This window comes from Balaenoptera borealis (assembly GCF_965194805.1).
Source record: "Balaenoptera borealis genome assembly, chromosome: 3".
Lineage (NCBI taxonomy): Eukaryota > Metazoa > Chordata > Mammalia > Artiodactyla > Balaenopteridae > Balaenoptera > Balaenoptera borealis.
Genome location: NC_138866.1, coordinates 156,567,791 through 156,580,252, shown reverse-complemented (window position 1 = coordinate 156,580,252; position 12,462 = coordinate 156,567,791). Strand labels below are relative to the sequence as shown.

The 12,462-nt window shown below is 32.7% G+C and overlaps 1 long non-coding RNA gene across 1 annotated transcript in view; it reads right to left on the bottom strand.

Moving 5' to 3' along the window:
* The window catches only part of LOC309625972, a 264,883-nt gene that overhangs the window by 163,376 nt on the left and 89,045 nt on the right, over positions 1 to 12,462 (bottom strand). The window contains exon 3 of the long non-coding RNA XR_014242856.1: positions 9,316 to 9,412. This is a non-coding gene — a long non-coding RNA (uncharacterized lncRNA). The remainder of the gene's footprint in view (positions 1 to 9,315; positions 9,413 to 12,462) is intronic.

Genomic DNA, 12,462 nt, shown 5'->3' with positions numbered 1-12,462 from the left:
TATTTATTATGTTCAAGTGGATTTTATTTTAGATATGTAAGGCTGGTTCAATGTTAAAAATTAATCAAAGTAATCCAGCATACTTATGAGCTAATATGATAATATAATTGACCCAGAACAAAACATTTGACAAAATGCAATACCTATTTATGATTGAAAAAATCTTTAATTTATATGAAATATACTGATTCCTTGAAAAACATGATCTACAAAAACTCACTCAAGGAGAAACGGGTAATATGAATAAGTCATATTAAACTGCATCTTCCTTACATTGCTTTTGAGAATGTAAAATGATACAGCCCCTCTGGAAAAGGACGTGACAGTTTCTTACAAACTAAACATGAGCTTACTGTACACTTCAGAAATTACACTGCAGGACATTTATACCAGAAAAATGAAAACTTATTTTCACACAGAAATCTGCACATCACACAAATGTTCATAGCAGCTTTCTTTGTAATAGCCTCAAACTGGAAACAACCTGAATGTCCTACTATGGTTGAATGGTTAACCAAACTGTTTATACAGATTTTAGTAAACAACTGTTGTGCATCCATATGATGGAATACTACTCAAGTTTAACAAGGAGAAGGCTCTTGACACAAGCAACAACTTGAGTGGATCTCAAGGAAATTAAACTGCATGAAAAAGGCCATCTCAAAATGTTATATACTGAATAAATCTATATAGCAACATGGCAGTGACAAAGTTTTAGAATGGGTAATTAGTGGTTGCCATGATTTAGAGAGGGAGCAGGTGGGGAGGTGGCCATGTCTGTGAAAAACTGGCACAGGGAACCTGTGATGGAACCATTCTTGTGTCCTTGTGTTGTGTGGTGCTCACACAGATCCACACATACAATCGAATTACACAGGAACTAAACACACACATGAGTAAAACTGGTAGATTGAATAGGGTGTATGTATTATACCAAATTTATTTTCCTCATTGTGATACTATGCTATAGTTATGGGCGATGTTATCATTGGGGTAACTGGGTGAAGGATATAGGGGGTCCTTATGTATTATTTCTTACAACTCCATGTGAATCTGTTATTACTTTAAACCAAACAGTTAAAAATACGGTTACACAGTATGAAATTAATTACAGAATGATCTCTCAATAGATAGATAGATGATAAATAGACGATAAATAGAATATATTACATTTATTTATATATAGTACATTATATATTATTTTATGTATTCTGTATTATATTGTATATCATACTACATATGATATAATATATATATCACCTATCTATATTTATAAAATAGAAAGAGGTAAAATTAAGAAAAACTGTAAGAAAAAGAATTACATGCCCTCTAATGCTATTTAGGTTTTGTTTCTCAAATTACATCTCAGTGACTGCGCCCCAGAATGATTTGTTGTGAAAATATTATAAGATGCCTCCAAAAGTCAGACTCCCACATGCCCCACTAATCTATTTGCTATTTGAAATGTCACGTAAGATCCTTCTGGCAAACATTTTCTACTTTATTTTTTCAGAAGGAACATGACCTAAATAATGGCAGTTGCTACACTACAGCGTACCTGTAAGCCTGAGGTGGGTCATTGGAAGTCAAGCACCTCAGGTGTTCTCCCTCTGCAGAAATCAACAACCTACAAGAATCTGTAGGTTAATTTTATTAAGTTACTGTCTCAGCACAAATAATCAACTTGGTTATTTAGTCTATACAGATTTTCTTCAGTACCCTGAAGCACTAAATAAATGCTTCTCTTATCACTGTGCTGTCTCTGATAATCAATTGGAGGACTATGGTTTCTATCCAGAGTGACACAGACATCTTTTCAAGCAGATGCTCTGCCATGCAGAATACACTTTAAATATTTTGAGGTTCCATTCTGTTCTTGCCTGTTTACAGGTGCTCTGCCTTCTCTAGCAAGAACATTTTTCATCAGGCACAAACAATCCAAACAGTGTATCGAAACTAAATAAGGATTTATACAGTGGGTGTGTGAAAATTAAAATAAGATATGATGTGGTACCCTAACAATTTTAATAGGAAATGCTTAAATTAAGCATTAGGAAAAATGTGTAATATTTGGAACTTAAAAAGCCCTAGGTGATCTCACAGAGCCTTTGTCTTCAAAATCATTCAATCTTGAATCAACAGGTAAAACTACTTTGGCACAAAGGCAAGAGAGGTAGAAGCTGATGCTGTCTACCCTTTGAAGAGAATCCCATCTGGGCCACAGATGCACTCTTTGTGGAGGTTATGGAACTGGTCCCCTCCTTGCACTCTTAAATTCTGCCGAGGTAACAGAATTCATGACGATTTGTAGAGTCTGCTTTGTGATGACCAAGAAATTCTGGCCTCTCCTTAAAAGGTCATCCAATAAAACACAGGATTCTTCTAAAAGCTGATGTCATGTGGTTGATATACAGACACTTAGATCTAAAAGATGAACATGAAAAAAAACAAAAAAAAAAATTTCCAAGCAGTCAATTAAGACTCTCAAAAATGTAGAGGTGGAGATATTTTTTTCATTGCAGGCCCTCTTATAAGTATTTTGAAGAGAGGTCATATATTAACTCCCATGGGGGCACAAGCCACTGGGGCAAATACTAGAAATAAAAAGAGATAAGAAATGCAGCCTCAGCCCTCCAATGATCTATAATACAACTGAAAAAACAATATTTATTACAAAATAAATACAATGGAAAGAAGGTACACTTGTATTTGTCCCAATTATTCACTGAGAAAATATGATGGATGTTAAGAAGTATGTCTACCTGAACCCAATGAATGGTGACATTTAAAAAATAAAAGCAGAGCCTGGGTGCTTGGCCTGAGAGAAAGCAGGATAAATTTAAGAAGACCATGCATAATGTAGGCAAACGAACTCAGTGTAGTGTCTTTATCAGCAGGCATAAATCTTCTAAGGAGGAAGGAATTATCTGCATGGATATGTTGGAGAAAGAATTTAAAACCCTAAAGACACCAGAGGATATATAACCAGTCAATTACATAACCCAGTTGCAATTTATAATTTGAAGTTCAGAACTATGAATATAAATAATCTTATTTTTATTGGTGCTCTGGGACCAAAGATGAAACAATAAAATATTCACTAACTGACCAATTGTTGCAGTTAATTCTGAAATCTTACCACCATTGCACGTGTAAGATAGATGATTTTTTTTCTGTATGCATGCATAAATTATATTCATTCATATAAATTTCACATGTATATAAAATATAATGGACAAGAGCGATTTTATTAAATTACTGTCTCAGCACAAATAATCAACTTGGTTATTTAGTCTACATAGATTTTTCAGTACCTTAAAGCACTAAATGAATGCTTCTCTTATCACTGTGCTGTTTCTAATACATCAACTGGAAGACTACGGTTTCTATCCAGTAGTGACTTTATTTTGGCAGTAGAGCAATGATATAATGATCAAACTGAGGGTTAATTCAATCCATATATGCTGTGGGACTGGCAGTAGGAGAAATAGGCAATATGGACTTTGATAACCAGAGCACAATTTTAAAAATTACTAACTACATGTATAATTTCATTAAACAACAGCATCAAGCTGCTGGATTAAGAAGAGCTAATAGGTTATTGTCGGTAAAAAGTCAATTAGGAATCAGTGGCATTTAATAAAGTTGATTTTTCACGATGTCTATCAACATTGTATTTTTTGATAACTAGAGAAGGTCACATTTAACTCACCCATATATACTACCAAATGTAAAATAGATAGCTAGAGGGAAGGAGCCGCATAGCACAGGGAGATCAGCTCAGTGCTTTGTGAACACCTAGAGGGGTGGGATAGGGAGGGTGGGAGGGAGATGCAAGAGGGAGGAGATATGGGGATATATGTATGGTGATTCACTTTGTTATAAAGCATAAACTAATACACCATTGTAAAGCAATTATACTCCAATAAAGATGTTAAAAAATGATTCTAAGTATATGAATTTTGATATAAGTATTCACTGTACAAATGAGTCTTCAGTCTGAAGACCAATCATTAAAATTTCACACTCCCTAATATTAATTTTCCTTCAGGTGGTAACAAATTGGGGAAGGTGTGAGCTGTATGCTGGCTTTCATATGCCACCTTAGTTTTCATTTTATTTATACTGCATTTATACTGACTGATAAAATTATTTTGTTATCTCTCTAGACATGGCTACCTTATGCAATTTAATTTTGACTACCACATCCACAGTGAATTTCCTGATGATGCAGTCTAAAAATCTGAATGCATTCATCGAGTCTTAAAATGTTGAACCTTGAAGTTTTCTTTCGTATCAGCAGCTCCCAATGCGAGTATCTTTAATTTTCTAAATGCTTTGCCTGTGTTTTCTAACAGTCCCAAACCACAGAACCAGGGCATTCACCCAACTGTAATTACAACTCACAAATCATCTTTTGTAGAACCTGATCAAGAGACTCATCAAAATAATTTTCAGAAATGCAATTTTTTATCACCTTCTTTACTAGCCATCAATATAATTCATAACTGTCATTTTAAAGCTTTAATTTCCTGGTGGATGTTGCATTATTGCGCACCCAGGATAAAGGATTAGGGAAAGCCACGTCCCTTAGTGTGCATGTTCCGGCAGACAGAAGTCTGCTTTTCAGAGCTTTGCCCACTAAGCTGATCTTTCTCAATCCCATGCCGTCCAAAAGCTAATTTCCACACCCTCTTCCTCATGCCCATCCAGAAAGAGGTGCAAGAGCTTAAAACTAGGAAATCATCTTAAGTGAATTTCCATATAATTTAACTCTTGACTGCTTTGCTGTACTTACAGGTTTTCATAAAAATTGACAAGTCAAGAATTTAAATAAAATAAAGGTATATACATGAAACATACAGTATGAATCTGCCTTCTGAGCTTTCATAGCCTGATCTTCCTGACTGGTGCCCTTTCATATAGGGAAACCATCCTTACTTTTTCCAAAAATTCAGAAACACGAAACACAAAATTATACTGGGACATGCGAAAGTGTCTGGAATCTCTAAATAGAGAAAGGACAAATATTGAAAGGAAATACTGAAAGAGTGAAAGAAAGGAAGCTTTAGGGAGAGAGTTTTAGAGCCACTCTACTGATTTTTGTCCAATTATTCATTTCCTCCCATTTTCTGATCACATCTAGGTAATCTCTTGCCATGATGTATGTAACATATTCATGAAGCTCCAATTCTAGTCTTAATAAAATAAGAATCATATGTTTATAGAAGGAGAGCTGCATCAGAAACTTTACAATATTGAGATTAATTCATACAAAAAAGACATATGCTTCCTAATACTGTGTGAGAGGATGGAAAAGGTGGATAACTCCACGGACATGAGATGGGACATGTCTATTGATTCCAAATACACAAAATGATAAACTTCCATGAACTAAGAATATTGGTAGGTTCTATAAGGATGTGAAGAGATTAACTGAGCTTATCACCTGTTCTCAAGAAATATACTTAGAGAAAAAAAAACAAGACACGTTCAGCAGTCAGAAAAATCCCACACAACATAGAATCTGAGTATAAATTGAGTATTACTAATTGTCAAATTATATGCTAAATACCATACCATCAAAAGTATGGTTTTGATGGAGGAGAACAAATTTTGGTGAAAATAATAATAGAACACTTTCTAAAGGAGGTGATTTTGAGCCAGGACTTAAAAAATGGATAGGAAGTATTTTATTGTTAACATATCATAAGCATGTTAACATATTTATAAGCATATGCTTATAAATATTAATTTATGTTTTTGTCTCTACTTCTTTTCAGAAATAATTGGAGTTATGCAATACCAAAAGACACATGAAAAAGAAAAAATATTTAAGCATGTTCTAAGCCCCTACCCAATATCATAAACAGTAACAAGTTACAAATATTGATAAGGTAATGTCAAAACTAAAATTATTTTCATATTATATTTTAATTAGAAAACCTATCAACCTGAAACAAAGAAATTATGTGAACTATAATAAGAATTCAATAAAGCGTTTGGCTTAGAAAAATCTACACCAAATCAGTAGCTTTCCTAAATATCACAAATAAACAATTACAAAATGTAATGAAAAGGAGACTTCCCAATCTAGTAAAAATGGAGTAGACACATTTCCCCACATTCTTCCCACTAATTACAGCTAAAAATTGTGAACAGTGTGTATGAAACAAACATCAGATGCCAAAGGTAGAGAAAAATAGGTGGACTGGATAGGGAATTTGAGACTCAAGGAATAACATGTTGGTGAATTTCTTGAGTTTTCTTTTGCCTTCTTTGTATCTTGAGTTGGGTACTGGAAAAGCCTACAACCCAGAAACAGCAGGATCTGATTTTTTTTTAAGGCCTATAGCTCTTATGAACATAAGGTGTAAAAATCTTCAACAAAATATTAATAAATCAATCCAACAATATATGAAAAGAATTATATACCCACTACCAAATGGGATTTATCCCAGGTATGCAAGACTGGTTCAACATTCAAAAGTCAATTAATATAATCTATCACATCACCAGGCTAAAAAATAAAAACCACATGATCATATCAATTGATGCAAAAAAAGTATTTGACAAAATCCAACACTCTTTCATGATAAAAACACTCAGTAAACTACAAATAGAGTGGAACTTCAACTTCATAAACAATATCAAAACCTACACTAATATCAAACTTAATGGTGAGACACTAGAAGCTTTTTCACTAGGAAAAGGCATAGGAGCAAGGCAAGGGTGTCCCCTCTCACCACTCCTTTTCAACAAGGCACTGGAAGTCCTACCTAATGCAATAAAACAAAGAAAGGAAACAAAATGTATTCAGATTGGGGAGGAAGATGTGCAACTGTCATTGTTCACAGATCTCATGATCATCAATGTACAAAATCCAAAACAAAGAAAAAACCTCTTGGAACAAATAAAAATTACAAATTATAGCAAAGTGAATATACAAAAGTCAGTCATTTCCTGTATACCAGAAATGAACAAAACGAATTCGAAATTAATAGTCAAAGCCATTTACATCAGCACCCCCCAAAAATGAAGTAGTTAGATATAAATCTAACAAAATGTGTAAAGTCTATATGAGAAAAACTGTAAAGCTCAGATGAATGGAATCAAAGAAGAACTAAATAAATGGAGAGATATTCCATGTTCATGGATAGGAAGACTCACTATTAAGAACGTAAGATATCAGTTCTTTTCAACTTGACCTATAGATTCACTGCACTTTCTATCAAAATCCTATCGAATTATTTTATGGATATCAACAAACTGATTCTGAAGTTTATAGCAAGAGGCAAAGACCCAGAATAGCCAAAACAATACTGAAGAACAAAGCTGATGGACTTTGGCACTAGTGAAAGAATAGACAAATGCATCAATGGAACAAAATAGAGGGCCCAGAAATAGACCCACTCAAATTTAATCAGCTGATTTTTTTGTAAAGGAGCAAAAACAATGCAATGGAGCAAAGGCTATCTTTTCAACAAATGTGGAACATCTAGACATCCACATGCAAAAAAAAAAAAAAGAGAATCTAGACACATCTTATGCTTTTCACAAAAATTAACTCAAAATGGATCACAGGCCTAACTATAAAATTCAGAACTATAACTCCTAGAAGAAAACATAGAACACCTAGATGACCCAGTTGATCTTGGATATGGTGATGACTTTTAGATATAATCCAAGGCACAATCCATGAAAGAAATAACTGATAAGCTGGAGTTCATTAGAATTAAAAACTGCTCTGCAAAAGGCAATGTCAAGAGAATGAGAAGACAAGTGATGGATTGGGAGAAAATATTTCCAAAATACACATATGATAATAAACTCTTATCTAAAATATATAAAGAACTCTTAAAACTTAATAATAAGAACACAAATAACCTGATTAAAAATGGGCCAACACTCTTAACAGACACCTCACTAAATAAGATATACAGTTGGTCCTTAAATATATGAAAATATGTTCCACATCATATATCATCAGGGAAATGAAAATTAAAACTATAGCAAGATACCATTACATAACGTATTAGAAGGGGAAAAAAATTCCAACACTGACAAAACTAAATACTGGTGAGGATGCGGAGCAACAGGAACCCTCATTCACTACCAGTAGAAATGCAAAATGGTACAATTACTTTGAAGACAGTTTGGTGGCTTCTTACAAAACCTAACATACTCTTAACATATACAGCAATCACACTCCTTGGTATTTATCCAAACGCCTTGAAAACTTATGCACACACAAAAAACTACACATGTATGTTTATAGCAGTTTTATTCATAATTGCCAAAAGTTGGACGCAACCAAGATGCCTTTCAAGTAGGTGAATGGGTAAATGAACTGTGATATAACTACATAATGAAATATTATTCCGCTTTAAAAAGAAATGCACTATCAAATTATGAAAAGACATGAAGGAAACATAAATGCATATTGCTAAATGAAAGAAGCCAGTCTGAAAAGTCTGCATAGTGTATGATTCCAACTGCATGTCATTCTTGAAAAGGCAAAACTGCAGACACAGTAAATTATTCTGTTTGTCAGGGGTTGGGCATTAGGTGACAGGTGAATAGGCAGAGCATAGAATAATTTGGGGGCACTGAAAATACTCTGTAAGATACTATAATGATGGATGCAAGTCAATATACATTTGTCTGAACCCAGAGAATGAACACAACAGTGAAGTCTAATGTAAACTGTGTACTTTGGATGACTATGATGTGTCAATGTAGGTTCATCAATTGTAAAAAATGCCCCACTCTGGTGGGGATGTTGATAATGGTGGAGGCTATGTATGTGTGGGGGCAGGGAGTTGATGGGAAATCTCTGTACTGTCCTTTCAATTTTACTGTGAACCTAAAACTTCTCTTAAAAAAAAAGCCTCAAAAATATCTTAAAATTTTGCATCTAAACCAAGAAATATTACTAATTGTGTAAAATATAAATGGATAATATACCCTAAATAAAATCAAGAGTGTCAAAAGTTTAGAAAAAAGGATTAATGATGTTGTATATAAGACATAAATATGTTAATACAGAAGCTGGAAATGTTGACAGTGAAACTTTGAAAAAGTTCATCACAAAAACATTATCAAAAAGTCAAAGAGCAAAAAACCTAGGTTACCTATCTAAATGGCATACAAAGAATTCTTCAAGTGGGGAAGCAATACTAGCAATAGAGACATTTTATAATTACAAATCTATATGAAATCTGGGATCATGTACAGAATGACTGAATGTACATTCTTTATAATGTGTTCTAAGCTTCAGTAGACTCACCAGATTATCATATTCAAATTACTTACTTGTGGGAATTCCCTGGCGGTCCAGTGGTTAAGACTCGGCGTTTTCACTGCCGGGGCCCGGGTTCGGTCCTTGGTCAGGGAACTAAGATCCTGCAAGCTGTGCAGCATGACCAAAAAAAATTTTTTAATGAATAAATAAAATAAAAACAAATTACTTAGTTGCTGCTACTATTCTTAAATAGTTTATTTTCAGACTGCCTTTAACATTCACCTGGGCAATGCTTATGTGAGTTCTTATTATGTAGCGTGTACATTTATAAATTAGGAAATTTTTAGTAAAACAATAATACAAAAACCATGGAATAAAAAGATAGCTAAGTTTGGATACGTGTTCATACCTTTTAACTATAATAAGCATGAATCTTTAAATTAGTAGAGAAAAAAAGAAAAGATATTAATAATATACAATATCCTAGAAAATTTATGACACTGCAAATCCGAACAGATAGAAATATATTCTGACAATAAGCCAGAATTAGTAAAATTGAACCAATTTATTTCAAGAAAACATGTGAGTGGATTTTTACTGAGTGACATAATGTTGAAGGCAAATAGAGCTCAAAAGTTATATCATTAAAATCTCAAAGCAATAAACATTTAGATATTTTGTCAGACTGGAATAATATTTCATTTAAGCTCAAGGTCCAAATGGATAAAATTGTAATCATCAATGAAGAAATAATTTTAACAAATTAAATCCTTAATTAAAGCACTCTACGCTAAAAATTTACAAAAATATTCTATAAAAGAGTATTGAGAAAGCAAACAAAGACACTCAGAAGTTGAGATCAGAATTTTTGACAACATATATTGAATATTTAAAAGACAATGAGACACTTTCAGATATTAATATTCACTAAGGCTTCAAAACCTAATAATATTATTACCTAGATATATGCTTCACTTGCTACTAAACATGTACCTATTTTCATAAGAAAACTAAATTTTAGAAATGATTAAGGTAACACATTTTCAATAATGATCTATGAAGATTTACTTCTTATAAACAGGTGCTTAAATAATTTCCTTAAAATGTAAAATTCGAACGTTAGGTAACTTCACGTTTGATCCCAAGAAGCTGAAAGGAACAATATATGAAGTTATATATCAAATGGTTACGCTTTAAAAAAGTTTCCATTGGAAAAAATATGTACATCAAAACATAACTGGATTTACTACAGATCTATTAGTAAAATTATAGAAAGGAAATCTATCATTTAGGCCAAAATCTTAAGCAAATTTCAGATTGTCTTAATTTGGCATTGATTCAACATATGAAATTATCTATGGTGAGTGTCATTTTAAAATTCAATTATTTTAAATGTTTTCAACCATATGTCAAATAAATTTCTCAGAAAATTAAATACCAAGACTAAAAACAATTAAATTTGGAAGGAAATTTGGACTTTGGATGGTTAGTCTTGAGTGTAAAGGCTATGAAAGTGTTTGAAATTTTATCGTCTTATAAATGTACTCTAATGGGTATTAATTTAAAACTCTTTTTAAAAATACAATTACTATAACAATTTGGCTCTAATAAAACACATTCTAACACATATGTCAATATTTCTTTTTTTTAAAGAAAGAAATAATTCTATTATTAAACCATAAAGATTGACTGAATGAAGGGAATTTGATTTAATTAAATGAAGGAACTTTGGCAGAGATGCAGAAATCATCATAGAAATGAAGCAACAGGATATAACATGAAACAGAAATGTGTCTTCTAAGAGTAAAACTACTAGATTGTGCAATAATCATATGGAAAGGCAATATCTGATAAAAAAGTAAAATTTATATATTTATTCTTTTATAGTTTATAAAATATTGAAACATAGCCAAATGTCATTAACAATGCTCCATGGATAAAAACTAAATAGGAATTAACAAAAGTAAGCCAACTAATTAAATGGGTCCTCCCTTTAAATGTTTTGTTATCAAACTTCTTATTGGTCAACAACACAGGCAGGTCTTGTAATATCAACATTAAGCAACTTCTCTTAGTTCATCATTAACTAAAAGGGGATTCCACTTCATAAATAATATGTTGGCTATTAAAACGTGGGAAACTAATGGAAGAGTCTGAAATCATTACTGATTTCAGTGAGCTGGACAGAAGAACAGCTAGAGACAACCACATCAATTGTAAACTCAAAGCCAACAATTCTTAAAAAATTGCAAGTGATTGGAAAATATGACTGATCTGAGAAATAATGTAAAATGCTACAACCACTAAAATTTAGTAAACAGTTTTATTAGTGATAGATAGGTGATGACAGATGATAGATAGGTAGATATTGATAGATAAATAGACACAGATGACATGATGGATAATATATAGAAAATGGATAAGTGATAGAAAATAAATGATAGACAGATAGATAAAAGAAGAATATGGGGAAAATGAGGGAATATCTCTGTTTGAAATGACTTCTTAAAAATAGTCCAGGGAAGCTACTAATACTAAAATTGATTTACTGGTATATTTGGCAATATTTTCTTCTCTAAATTCCACTCGTGTTATGGGACCATTTTGCTCATTAGAAAACAAATGATGCATAAAAATTTATATGCAGGCCTTTATAGTTTACACGATGATGTGTTACAGAAAAAAATACATAATTATACAAAGGATGTACATTTAAGAACTATGTGGTCTGGAGGAAGCAAAATGATGCTGTGACATCACATAATAAATGGATATCATCTGGGAAGGACTGGGACGATTTCCCAGAAGTGATGCTGGAGCTCTTTCTTTTCTAACAGTCAAGGCAAAGAAAAAAATATATCTCTCCTTTGTCCAATTTTCTCATAAGAATCACATACGCATATGAGCTCTTTGGGACAAAATCTTTCATGCAAGATCTGAAAGGAAATTTTTAAACACATATTCATCTCTGCAAAAGTGATTGGTCAGCATAATGGATGATGTCCTCAACAGTGTCCTTACTCAACTGAGCATCTAAACGGCAAGCAAACATTGTGAGAGGCCATGCATGCAGGCTGAGTGTGGTACTGAAGTGACCTGGTCTCATTAATAGGGAGAAATAAACCTGAATAAACTTTAAAAATAAATTTAAAAATAGTTCCAATACCTCTTTCATTATCTGCTTCAAATTTGAATAATCTTATGTGGCTTTTGACTGG